This window comes from Opisthocomus hoazin, chromosome 6 (assembly GCF_030867145.1).
Source record: "Opisthocomus hoazin isolate bOpiHoa1 chromosome 6, bOpiHoa1.hap1, whole genome shotgun sequence".
Taxonomy (NCBI): domain Eukaryota; kingdom Metazoa; phylum Chordata; class Aves; order Opisthocomiformes; family Opisthocomidae; genus Opisthocomus; species Opisthocomus hoazin.
Genome location: NC_134419.1, coordinates 34,938,202 through 34,951,103, shown reverse-complemented (window position 1 = coordinate 34,951,103; position 12,902 = coordinate 34,938,202).

Below are 12,902 nucleotides of genomic sequence, written 5' to 3'. Positions count from 1 at the left end.
GCCCACCTACACGAATGACAGGACCGACTGCTGCTCATCGTCTTACATGGCAAGCAGCTCTTCCCCGCAGAGGTTACAACCGTTCAGGCAATTTTTAACCCCTCGGCAGGCTCCGACAGGAGGCCTGCCCGAGGGAAGCCGCTGCAGACGTGGCCATCCCCCTCGCCGTCCCTGCGGCCCGCTGCATCACAGCCGGGCAGACGGGCCACGCAGGCATGACTGTACGGTGATGCGCGCTAAGGTATTGGCGTTTTTGCCCAGCTGCACGCGTGTGGTACAGAAAGGCAAGGAAAAAACCGTTCTGGCGCTTGACATTTCGCGGAGCGGGGAGGAAGGACTGCGGTTTCGCAGGCTTCCTCCCACCCCTCTCCATCACCCCCCGTGGTCCGACACCGAGCCTGTTTTCCTACTGTCTGCATATCAGGGCGGCAGACGCGAGCGCCAGACCGGCTCATGATTTTGCCTAGCAATTATCTTCTATCTTTCGATAGCACGCTGTACCCTCCTCCTTCGCAGTCAAGAGCTTTCCTGACACAGACATTCTCTGAAGCAGCTCTGGAAACAGCTATCCACTCCAGTTTGGGGTTTCCGTCCTTTTTCTTTAAATATTTATATTGGAACAACCTGTTGAAATATGCAAATGTATACAGAGAAAGCCCTGGAAGGGGAGCAGACAGCCAGTTCTGCTTCCTCCATCTACTTGTTTTCTTGCTGCAGTAGAGAGCAGCCAAAATACAGGGCTGGAAGGAGTTCAGGCTTAAACCACTGGAACATGGTAATTAGTTTTTTTTCATTACTAGATTGAGTTTTATCTATTAGTTTGGAAAAGATTCTCAAACCCTACCAGTGAGGTTAGGAGAAGGTCAGTAAAAACGAGAGAAAGCCTCCTTCCAACAAGCCCCTGCCTCAACTATTCCATTTTATGAAACTACACCACAAACTCTAAAGACGGAAAAAATACAGAAAAAGATAATGACCACAACCGTCAGGAACAGCTGCGGGACGTATTTAGCTTGGAGGGGTAACGCGGAAGCAGCTGTGAGCCATCCTCCTGGTCCCCCCGGCCCGGGCTCCCCGTGAGCCCAGGGGCTGCCGGAGATCACTGCTCGCACCGGGTGCTCCCGCGCCGCCTCCCTCTCTCTGCCTGTCACCAGACGGGGAACTGAGGAGGGGGATGATGTCTTCTTAAAGCACTCCACCTATTTTGAATTGCTTGTAAAACTGTGATTCTTCATTGCATCGGGAAAGAGCACGATGCATTCATTTCACCGTGAGCTTTCATTTCCCTTTCAGCGTCCTTGGAGGACTTGCATCATCTGCAGAGTATCTCCTCATTAGCTACCTTCCACTCGTTACTTAGAAGTCCCATTACCTGTAAGGACTATACCTCTGCAACATTATTTCATTGATATTTATTTTAACACAAAAACGATCGCTGTTTCACATAAAGCAAAAGGTTACACAGCTTCCTCTCTGCACGTAGCTCCCTCAGGAAATCGTCTGCGGGCTCCCAGCACACCCAGTCCAAGGTGACGCCAACACCTCCTCTTCAGCTGCCATGCTCTTCAGAAGTCTCTTGACCAGAACTGTGACCAAGTAGCTGAAGCCTGACCTGACACTTTCCTCTTGCTCCTGTTAGACGTGCAACAAGGGAACGGGGCAACAACAAACCCCCAAACCCCCACCTCCCTGCATTTCTCCATTCAGAGCATCCCAGCATGGCTGTCCAATATTTTGCATATTCAGCTTCACACACAAAAATACAAGCGCCTATGCTGGTGAGATTTCTCTGAAGGTATTTAGCTTACTTTGGATACTCTGGAGGTCAGCTGAACCTCATGAACCACCATTTATTATCAGAGATGGATGACGTGAGGCACTGAGCATGCTCCTCTCTCACCTCGCAGTCGATGACGGTGAACTTCTAATTCACCCCTTCGGTGAGATGGACTGGGATTTCTCAAAGGAGGCAGAGGGAGTTGGGCGGTGAGATCAGTGGATGTCGCTGGGCACTCAGCACCCACATTACACACGCATCTTCTATTCTTCAGTATGTCCTAACCAGACTGCCATTTTACAAGCAAATTCCTACCGCTTGTGTCATAGCCTTCAGGTTCCTGACTTACAAACAACTCACGCAGCTACGCAGAGCATGCACAGCGTAGAAATTTACCCAGGCAGCTCCTCTTAATATCTAAACCTTGAGACGGGCAGGGGTCCAGCTTTTCCTGGGCAAGCCAGTGTCAGATGAAGGGCTGCCAACATAGACAACACCATCACACCTGGGGAACCTACACCAAGCTAAATGAGAGTCTTGACCATGTATGTCCTTCTATATTGTCTATTTGTATTTTAAGATTTTTGAGCAAAAGATATGGAGATCAGATCCAACCTGGCAAGATCCAAGCCATAGAAATGTAAGCAAAAAGAATTCTTGCAGTTTACACCTTGGATTTTTCTCTCAGCTTTAAAAGCATTTTGTTTTGCTGGAGAACCTCACTGATGAATCAGGAAACTCCTGTGATAGGTATATATGAAAAGTAAAGCCCTCCAGACCCTTTCCCTCCTGCTGGATAGCAAGCACCTTTTCTTGTGGAAGAGAAACTGGGACTGAAATACTCAGGGTGATTAGCCAAGCCAGTCATTACTGACAAAATTCTAATGGCCACAGCAATATTCCTCAGCGTTTCCGTGGACGCACTGTAACGCAACTGATAATGGAAGCAATGGTGCCAAGACTGATTCCAACACGCATTTCTAAAACCTCTTCCGAAGTCAGATTAGGAGGACCCCTGTCAGATACTGACAGGTCCATTTATAAAAATATATAAAACACTCTTGATACGCATGACCTTAGATTTTTAAAGAAGTTAGGTAACCAAGAAAGGTTCAGAGATTTACTTCAAATCATTCTCTTTCCTTGGATCCAGCATGCAACCATTCATCTAAATAAAACGTCTGGATACGTTCTGCAGCTGAACACAGCCTGCTGCCATGGCACAGGGGAGGGTTTCTGAGCAGAGGAACGCGCCGCTGCCTCCATTCCTGCTGTTCAGGAAATAAACTTTGAGAGAGACATTCTCTAACGCTCATTCGCACACAGAAAAGCTAACAGCTGTAAGCGTCCTCCGTAGCCAGTGAAAATAAAGTAGCTGGCTTTGTGTTATTCTACACAAGTTGTTAGAAGTGCAATATTGTAAGACGTGATTTTGATTAGGCTACAGGGCTGGTGTAGCAAAGGTCCAAACCAAACCCTCAGAGGTTTATGGCAAAAGGAAAGAGCCGTCAGCACAGACATGTTAACATCACATAAATCAGGCAAGAACTGGAGCCAACACAAGTATGATTTAAGAAATGCATTAATTGAAATAACACAGAAAGTGAAAGCCCCAGGACACAGAGAAAGCAATTTCTTTCCCTTAAAATTTGGAATCCGCCAGATTATAGCACTGTTGGGCTCGGTGCCATTAACACCATGCCAGACTAGGCAAGAATCCTCCTCCTCAGGCAGTGACTGGCAGGGTCAACAAAGGAACTCTTTTGAAAGTCAAATGAGGTAATCCAAATACCCAAAGAAACCAGAAAAGGCCAGGGCACTATTTATAGTCCATTCATATGCATTTAAGTTTGTGAATCCAACACACCAGCCAGCCAGATGCAGTCAGTTAGCCCGTTACTTCAGCAGTACCTGAGCAAAGTCAAAGAGATTGCTTGGACCGATCGAAATCTTCGTGCTACCTCTTGATCAATTATTGTGCTCTCTACCAAGAACCACGCACTTTGAATGCCCAAAGCAAAACGGAATCATATCTCACCTCCTCTTCTCTTAGATTAAACCCAATACATTTACACAAGATAACATCCAGCACGATTGCTGTGCCAGCTTCTCATTCTAATTGAAATAACTTCTTGTGCTCCAACATTTCATGAATAAATTCCCCAAATTGTCTTCTCCTAACACAAATTTTCCCCTACAGTTTTTGCTACTAGGAAAAAAAGAAATATTGCACATCCATGAAAAGGAGTCAGTAAAAGAAATATTCGAGACCCTTGTAAAGGGGAGAAAAGCTACCCAGAAGACAGTCACTCTGATGAGAAACAATTCACCCCAGGAAAATCCGTAAAAAGTTTTCACTCAGAAAAGCGCGGAGCCACGATGCAGCAACTAGAATATGAAAATTTCTTTGCCTGCCTCAAGAAAGACAGCACAAAGTGGAGACGACTAGGTTCTGCTGCCTAGGGTAGCAGTGGAGGGCTGACAGAGCACTCAGCCCAGGCAGATAGTGAGACCAGACCAAGAACTCGGGAGTTGCCATCACAGCAACATCAAACCAAGTCCTGAAAAAAGGCTGCAGATGCCTGGATGGTAATGTTACTGTCTGTGCTAAGGCAGCTTAGGTGACACAATCGAGTTTATCAGCATTTTGAGGAAATCCCTGGCTATTCATGTGAACACAATGTGTTAAAAAAGATTTTTTTTTCATTACCTTTCTGAAGATGTGTCGTTTTTAAGTTCTTCTATGTTGAGACAATGAAAATTAATTTAATTGATAAACCAAAGCACTTAGCTGCCATTTTTAAGGTCTTTCCACTCTAATGCTTCTGTTTTGACAACAATGAGGGGAAAAAAACACTTCAAATGCTCCTGTTGAATATAATGGATCAACTGATCAGTATTACCTTGACAAGATACAGAAAAACGTAATCTGGCAAGTATGATTCGGGGCTAGTATTTACCTTCAGCATTCATAGTCCGGAAGCAGAGAACCCAAGCGCACAGAAAAATGCCTGGTGTTTGCCGTAACAGATTTTAAAATACAGCCGAGGGGTATGGTTATTTGAACTGAGAAAACCTAATAATGTGAACATGGTAATTCTGCGTGTTCTTCACGGCAGAGCCTCACTGAGCATACGGGGTTGGAAAGCTTTGTGTGCCTTTTCTCTGTTGCTTTTCCCAGAAACAGAATTGTACCGGCCTCGCGACGCGGGGCACAGGCGACGCCTCGCGACGCGCCCAGCTGCCAGGAGCCTGCTGGCATCGGGCAGCAAACGCGCCCTGGGCTGCGTCCTCCCCACGGGGAAGCTACGCTCACCCAGTCGAAGAGGAATCAGTCTTGCTCACTCTATCACACGCACAAAAAAGAAATTCCAATCTGAAATACCCAAAGGAAAGTGCTCACAAAGGACCTAAACGTGCAAGAATTATTTGCAAAGTTTTATCTAAGATCGCACATGGCTAAGGCACAGTCTGTTCAGACAGCTCACTGCACCCAAAGGGCAAATATTGGCTGGAAGGGTAATTTTCAATGAATTAAACATGTACTGTAATTTTTCAATTCCTCCAGGGAATCAGAAACAACTCCAGAACTCACACTCTGCTATGAACATACACAGGTGATATACACATCTATATCCGACAACGTACACCAACGTGTGCATCTGAGCCAGAGCTTCTCTAGTAAAAAGCTACGATAGAAAAAGCACAACCCAGCCAGAATTTCAACTTCCAGAGGACATTTTCCAGGACTCCTGTTCAGGAAACAAAATTACAAGTTTACTTATCCACTGAAAATACTTCGGCGGAAGTTACTGCGAAGCCGTAACCATGGAGCCCAAATTGTGCCTTTTTTTACTGTCTTTTCCCAGAGTTGAACACCACCACGCTGCGGTGCTTTTGTCTCTACGACATGGGGAGCGCAGCAAGCTGCCAAGAAAGATCTCTGCCGGACATAATGACTACTTGGCCTCCATCTGAGGAGGAGCGGCTTAGTGTAATTAAACTCTTCCATGACGCAGGGGACTGGACCTGATGACCAACCAAGGGTTCCTTCCAAATATCTTTCTGTGATTATATGCTGATTAAATACCTGTGTGTATCATCATCTTATTTCCCCATTTCGCTCAAAATTCTTCGGGTCGGCTTGGATCTGCATCACTTTATGACGTCCAGTGTTATACCAGGACCTATGAATAACTGCCCACCCCCTTTGTCTGTCTGCCCCAGTCACTTTGGGGTTTTTTTTTTTACTTCCCCCTGGTTTTATAATAATTTACTCTCTCCATGTTACAGCCACAGCCCTTGCACATAGACTTCCCACCCAGCCCCAGAGCAAGGACCATGCACAAGCAGTCTGACATTCCTGTGATCTATTCTCTGAAGATCTGCCAAAAAGATGCCCTCGATAAACCGAAAAACCCCACAACGTTATGACAGGCAATTAGAGTTTCACTGCTGCCCATGACATTCAACTTCAAATAAACTTTGGAGGAGCAGCTGGCCACCGGAGAGAAATCTGAGTGGGAGCTTCAGGAGACCGGCAAGCGCTGCACTTCTCTCGCCGTTGGCAGCAGTTTATTTGGGTTTTCTTCAAACAGCCAAATAGGAGAGACCTTTCCTGGGGCCTCAGTGACATTGCTCAGCGGGCAACTCACCGTACAGCCAGTGGGGCTCTCCACCATGAGACCCATGCACGCTCTGATTCCTGGAGACCCCACCCCCAAGCAAGGGGAGCCAGGTAGCCCAGCACCAGCAAACAGCTCTTTCTTTCAGCTGCAAACTCTGTGGAGCAGGAACCATGACATCCTGCATTCCGACATCCACGCGCTCACTGCCTGCAGCTCACTGTCACTGCAACACTTGTCTGCACAGTAAACCAATAGCTACATGAGATGACCTGCGTTGCCTGGAAAACTCCCTCATTGCCTTTAAAGCCTTAACAGAACCATGCATGGAAAGCAAACGTGCAAGCTGTCTGCACTTGACTGCTGAAAGCTTTCGAACAACGGGGTGTCCGACAGGTCAGTTTACTCGATTCAGTTTTGAACCTGAGCCTTTTCTCTGTCAAAACATTGTAATCATGTTACACGTGTTCACAACAGATTTCTGGAACGCATCCTTTACACCCAGCCCATGGTAAATGCAGTGGGACTCACAAGTTGGTAACACCCTTGATGATACCATATTGATCAGGTCTGAGACCATCTGAGGAAGCTGAACGTACACAAGTCACAGAATCACACAGAATCACAGAATGGTCGGGGTTGGCAGGGACCTCTATGGGTCACCCAGCCCAACCCCCTGCCAAAGCAGGGTCACCCAGAGCAGGCTGCACAGCACCGCGTCCAGGCAGGGCTTGAATATCTCCAGAGAAGGAGACTCCACAGCCTCCCTGGGCAGCCTGGGCCAGGGCTCTGTCACCCTCAGAGGGAAGAAGTTCTTCCTCATGTTCAGGCGGAATTTCCTCTGCTTCAGTTTGTGCCCGTTGCCCCTTGTCCTGTCGCTGGGCACCACTGAAAATGCAAGGCACCCCAGGGAACCGAGGAAACTGGCAGATGTGGTCGCTAAGTCACTCTCCATCATATTTGAAAAGTCACAGCAGTAAGGTGAAGCCCTCAGTGACTGGCAAAAGAGAAACATCACCCTCATTTTGAAAAAGTGTGAAAAGAAGGACTCTGGGAACTACCAGCCACTCAACCTCACCTCTGTGCCTGGTAAGATCATGGAACCGATCCTTCTGGAAGCTATGTCAAGGCACATGGAAGGCAGGGAGGAGATTATAGACAGCCAGCATGGCTTCAACAAGGCCAATTCATGCCTGACTAGGTTAGATAGGTTTAGGTTAGATATTAGGAAAAATTTCCTAACTGAGAGGGTGGTCAGACACCTAACAGGTCACCCAGAGCAGCTGTGGATGTCCCATCCGTGGAAGTGTTCAAGGTCAGGTTGGACAAGGCTTTGAGCAAACTATCTAGTGAAAGACATCCCTGCCCATGGCAGGAAGGCTGGAACTAGATGATCTACAAGGTCCATTTCAACCCAAATCACTTTATGATCATATTGAGGAGTGGCAATATGAGGGACGTAAATCACTGTTCTGGAAAAACATATACGGCAAATCCCTGTGAGAAGACAATAGAATTGCTTCATCTGACTCCAAATTGCCATTCAATTTTAGCAAGCAAAGGCTACCACCAGTAATGACAGAGACGGAAAAGTCCTATTACGTGGCAACACATTAGTATAGAGGCTGCAAGTGCGTTGTTGAACAGCTCCCAGCCTCACCCTTTACCCATTGTTCCGGTGAAAGGATTTGCTGCCTACATACACCACGACAGCAGAACCGAAGGGGTGAGGGGAACGTTACTATGCCTTAAGTAAGGTAAGAGTGCTCCCTTCTGGCTACAGGTCTGAAAGAAGAAAATCTTCTTTTGCCTAGAAGTAAATTGAGAAAGTTGTGCATCATATTGTCCTACGCACTTCATTAAAAAAAAAAAAAGTTATGACACACACATGGGTGCAAACAGAGTATTTCAACACTACCAGAACCCCTCACCCCACTGCCAGCACACTTAAGGAGGAAAAATACTTGTTTAGGAGGGGAAAAGAGTATCAGAACAGATGTACAAGCATGTTCAGCTGAACATTTCCACAACCCATTTCCAAAAGCAGTAGCTGCACCATGCTTTCTGTGAACACTCCGTTAGCAGTCTATTTCTCATGTAAACTTCACAACGAATGGAATGCCAAGTACTATCCCACCGAATTAATTAGTTTGATTTTTGTACAAAAACGGTCACTCTTCAAAGAGGGATTAGGCCAACTTAATTAAAGGAACACACAGAACTATTAATGGTAGTTTTTTGTTTACCAACAGGTGTGGAACATAAGAATTCAGATTATTTTGTAGCCAGGCATTCCAACCGTCACACCCGATGAAGCTAAGGAATGCTTATTTCAGTAAACAAAGTTTCCACATTTTGATCTGATAACCTAAGATTTTCACCCAACCTGTAAATTCATTTAACATTTCTGCTTTAAGAGTATTTAGTCAGTTAAGTAAACTGCAATGCACACAACCTAGGGATAGCTCACAAATACAGCTCAGGAGATAGCTCAGGGTGGTGTGATCCACACGATTCTTACCTCACTTTCCACGTGAAAGCACACAGAAACTAATTCGAAGTAATATTTTTTAAAGGTGTTCAGGTAACACTAGCTGCGGTTCATTTAAAGACCATTTGAGAAGACAGTCCTTACAAAACACAACCTGCAGTCATGGGGTTTTGAGCGACTGCTTTTATACCTTCCTCACCCAGCACTCCCTCAAAACTACGCTACGGACTATATTCCCCAAAGCATCTTCCAAAATCTCAGGCAACCAGTTCACGTAATGACTCTCACACAGCCACAACTGTTGCTGCCCTTGACAAATCACGGTAGATAGGTCTCGGGATCAAGAGCGAGGGTTTTGTTGCACAAGCCAGCAAATGACTGCATAAAATATGTCTAAGATGATACCTGCAGATGCAGTTCTCACTCTGAATGGTTCTCTGTATTCCTCTTCTGGATATACAAATATTTCATGAAATGTCAAGCTGTTGGGTTTTTTGAGATACAATGTTTGATATTTTAAAAGATGTTAAAGATAGCAAGACCTAATGATGCACCAAAATGCATATTAGCATCTTCCTTCTCAGTCACACCTTCAGAACCTCAGAAGAGATCAATGTGGTGTTATTAACCCAGGGAAATGGGAGGAAGCATGTTCTGAAAGCCAGCTGCGTGTGATGTGCCAGGTACCACAGTGCTTCAGGCGCACAGCTCGGCTCCGTTTCGAAGGCAGACACCGACCTCTACGGGCAGCACGTAAAGCTGCAAAATAGATTTACTGAAGAAAGGCCAAATGTGTTTGCAAAAAAATGTCAGAAAGCTTTGCACACCTCTCTGTAAGACAAAGTCACCACACTGAAGTAGGCTGTGGACAAGGATCCCTTCTCAGATGCAGAGATGAGCTTCAGAAGCGGTCACATCCCTCACCAAATGGCTTTCGTCAGTTCTGTGTTGTCCTTCAGTGGAACCGATTTTGCCTGTAAACAGACTTAATTCAACGTACCAAGCACTACCAATACCAAGGGAACAACTCGGAGGCACCCCCCAAGGCTTGAGCCCCTCCAGCTCGCAACCTCGTGCACTGCAGGTGGGCCTCAGCCCCCAGGCCAACGCGGAAACACAGACGTTTCGACCACACGCCAACATTTGCGACCTTCCTTGCCAAGGCTGTGACGACCGCCCAGCCCCGGCCCTGGGGCCGCACAGAGGGTGGAAGGACGGGCAGCCAGGATGAAGGAGCAGACATCACGGTGCCAGAGGATGGGAACACGGCTTCTCCTCCTCCCTTCCTCAGAGACGGGGCACTGCCAGCGGGTGCAGAACCATCTCCCTCTGTGCGACGGAGACTTGGGCCGCACCGGGAGAAAAACCAAGACACAAACTATGACTCAAAATGCAAAAATATGGAAGGGCGGCGCATGGCAGCAGGAACATGGGAGAAGCCTCACCCCAGCAGTGCGAGGACAGAGAGGTCTGGGCTAGCCCCCGGCACCTTCAGCACTGTCGCCTGGTGCCAGGAGGCTGCTCCGAACTCTTCGGTGAAAAAATGATTAAATAAGGTTTGCGGTGCCTCAGAGCTGCAACAGGGCAAGACGCTGCAGCTCCATGATGGACGGGACACGGGAAACGCACTGCTCCTCTTCCTGCTCTTAATTTTAATCTTCCTTCAGTTAATGATAAGGATGCAAACCACCAGAGTTCTCCTAATTGGTTTAGGATCAGTTTCCACGCCAAGACTTAATCCACCTTTTTGCAACAAAGGACTTTTTGAGGCAATGATAAACAACTGCCATTTTATAACTATTCTTGCAAGTACAAATTCTTTGTCATTAGATATAAAACTATCATGAAATAACACTTGCAATCAATTTTTTAAATAGATACTTTTTTCTCAAATCGTAGCACACTACACCTTGCTACCAGAAAAAAAGTAATTTTAAATTAAAGATATTAAGGGCATGTTTTAACCTAAAACTGTAGAAGTGATATCAAAAGTAAGGAGTGGGAAAAAAAGGAAAAAATAAAAAGAAAAAAAATCTAAAAATGTGAGAAAATTTGCTGACTGTACAAGACTGTAAACTGTTTCAAAATGGCATTTTTAGGCCTCGCAAAGCTTTTTGGCCACACTCAGTTAAGAGGCTACCTCTACAAGGCATACCGGGAATTTTAAAATGTTTTTACCTTCCTGTGACTTGCAGTCGGGAAAAGGTAGAGGGTGATGGAGTTGAGGGAGGGAGATGCAGCTAAGGCCTTGCTCTAAAATAATGCTGTCGTAGAGAAGGAAATAAATGCCCGCAGTCTGAAGCTGTAAAAATGGATGAAACAGAAGCAGAAGGTCAAATGTTGAGAAACAATGATATTAAATATCATGCTCAAATACAAAACAGTATCAAATCTACTGCGACCCTCTGTCTGCAAAGAGCTGGAAGCTGACACATTTAGGTTTATCAATCCCCTGCTTGCCCTCTTTCCTGCACATATGTCCTCCTCCTGCTGGGCCTTGGAAAAACCCCATCAAGAAGTCATTGCTAAATTGACTTCTGCCTACGTGCCGCTGCCTGGAAACAGCCACATCACACGTTCTCACAGGGTAGGAGATTGCTTGCTTTCGCCCTCTGGAACAGAGCTAAGTGAGCTTCCCAGTTTAATAAAAGGATCTTCCATTAAAAATTAACAACTATCTCATAAAAGACATTTAAGCATTGCATAAGGAAGCGCAGGCAATGAACACCTGAAATCCCTGCCAAGCAGTGCGTGTCGGGTGGGAAACGGCTTGGGGCAGGCTCAGCGAACGGAGACATCATCAGGCAGGAACCCAGCACAGGCCAACGAACACAGAACGAATGTACATAAACTTCCACACAAATGCTAGAAGCTGGGGTGGAAAAGGGCACTGAAGTAGAATATCTAATTTTAAATGGAAATATTATCATTTCAGCTTCTCAAAACTGTCATTTTTGTTTTAAATTGGGGCACAGTGCTTGGGGAGCTGCGACCCTTACTCCCTGTGCTGCTGTCACCACGAGAACATCCCGTCAAACCCAGGTCTGGAGTCCCACCACGCGGGCATTGCCTCCTGGGCAGCACTCTTGCGCTCTCCACCCGGCAGCTACACCAAACACACAGCCACGGTTTCAGCTGGCTGCAACTTCAATTTTGAGATATAGAAAAAGCCTGCAATAGCGCATAGCTTTGTCTTTTATTGCAATAACGTCGATGCAGAATTTTGGCAGGCCCTCAACGCATGTACGATGTTATTTCTGAGGATAAACCAAACTCTAACATGAAACTGAGTTTATCGATACAGGGGAAAACTGATCTCTTTCATCCTTCTTTATGATCTTATTTCTAAGGAAATAGCGAGCCCATCTTTCAATAATTTGCAACTGATCCTTAAAGAACTGTCATAGTGTTGGCAACTTAAATAATTAATCACAGGCTAGCTGAGGTTGGAGGCACGGCTGGAGATGGTCCAAGTCCAACCCCCTCACTCAAGCAGGGTCAGCTAGAGCAGGGTGCCCGGGTCTGGCCAGCTGGTTTTTGAGTATCTCCAAGGATGGAGGCTCCATAATCTGTCCTTTGCCAGCGTTCAACCACCTTCACGGTAAAAAAGCATTTTCTTGCATTCACAGGAATTTCCTGTGTTTCAGTTTGTGTCCATTGCCTCTCGTCCTGCCACTGGGCACCACTGCCCAGAGTCTGTCTCTCTCTCCTTCATACCCACCCACCAGATACTGATAAACATTGACGAGATCCCCCTGAGCCTTCTCCTCCCCAGGCTGAGCACCCCCAGGTCTCTTGGCCTCTCTCCATACAACAGATGCTCTAATCCCTTAATCATCTTTGTGGCCCATTGCAGGACGCGCTCCAGTAAGCCCGCATCTCTCCTGTACTGGGGAACCCATGACTGTACGCAGTACTCCAGATGTGCTTCTCCACGGCCGAGATAAGTCACAGCGGCCTCGCAATGACGTGGGCCAGCTCCCTCAGCACTCGTGGGTGCACCCCACAT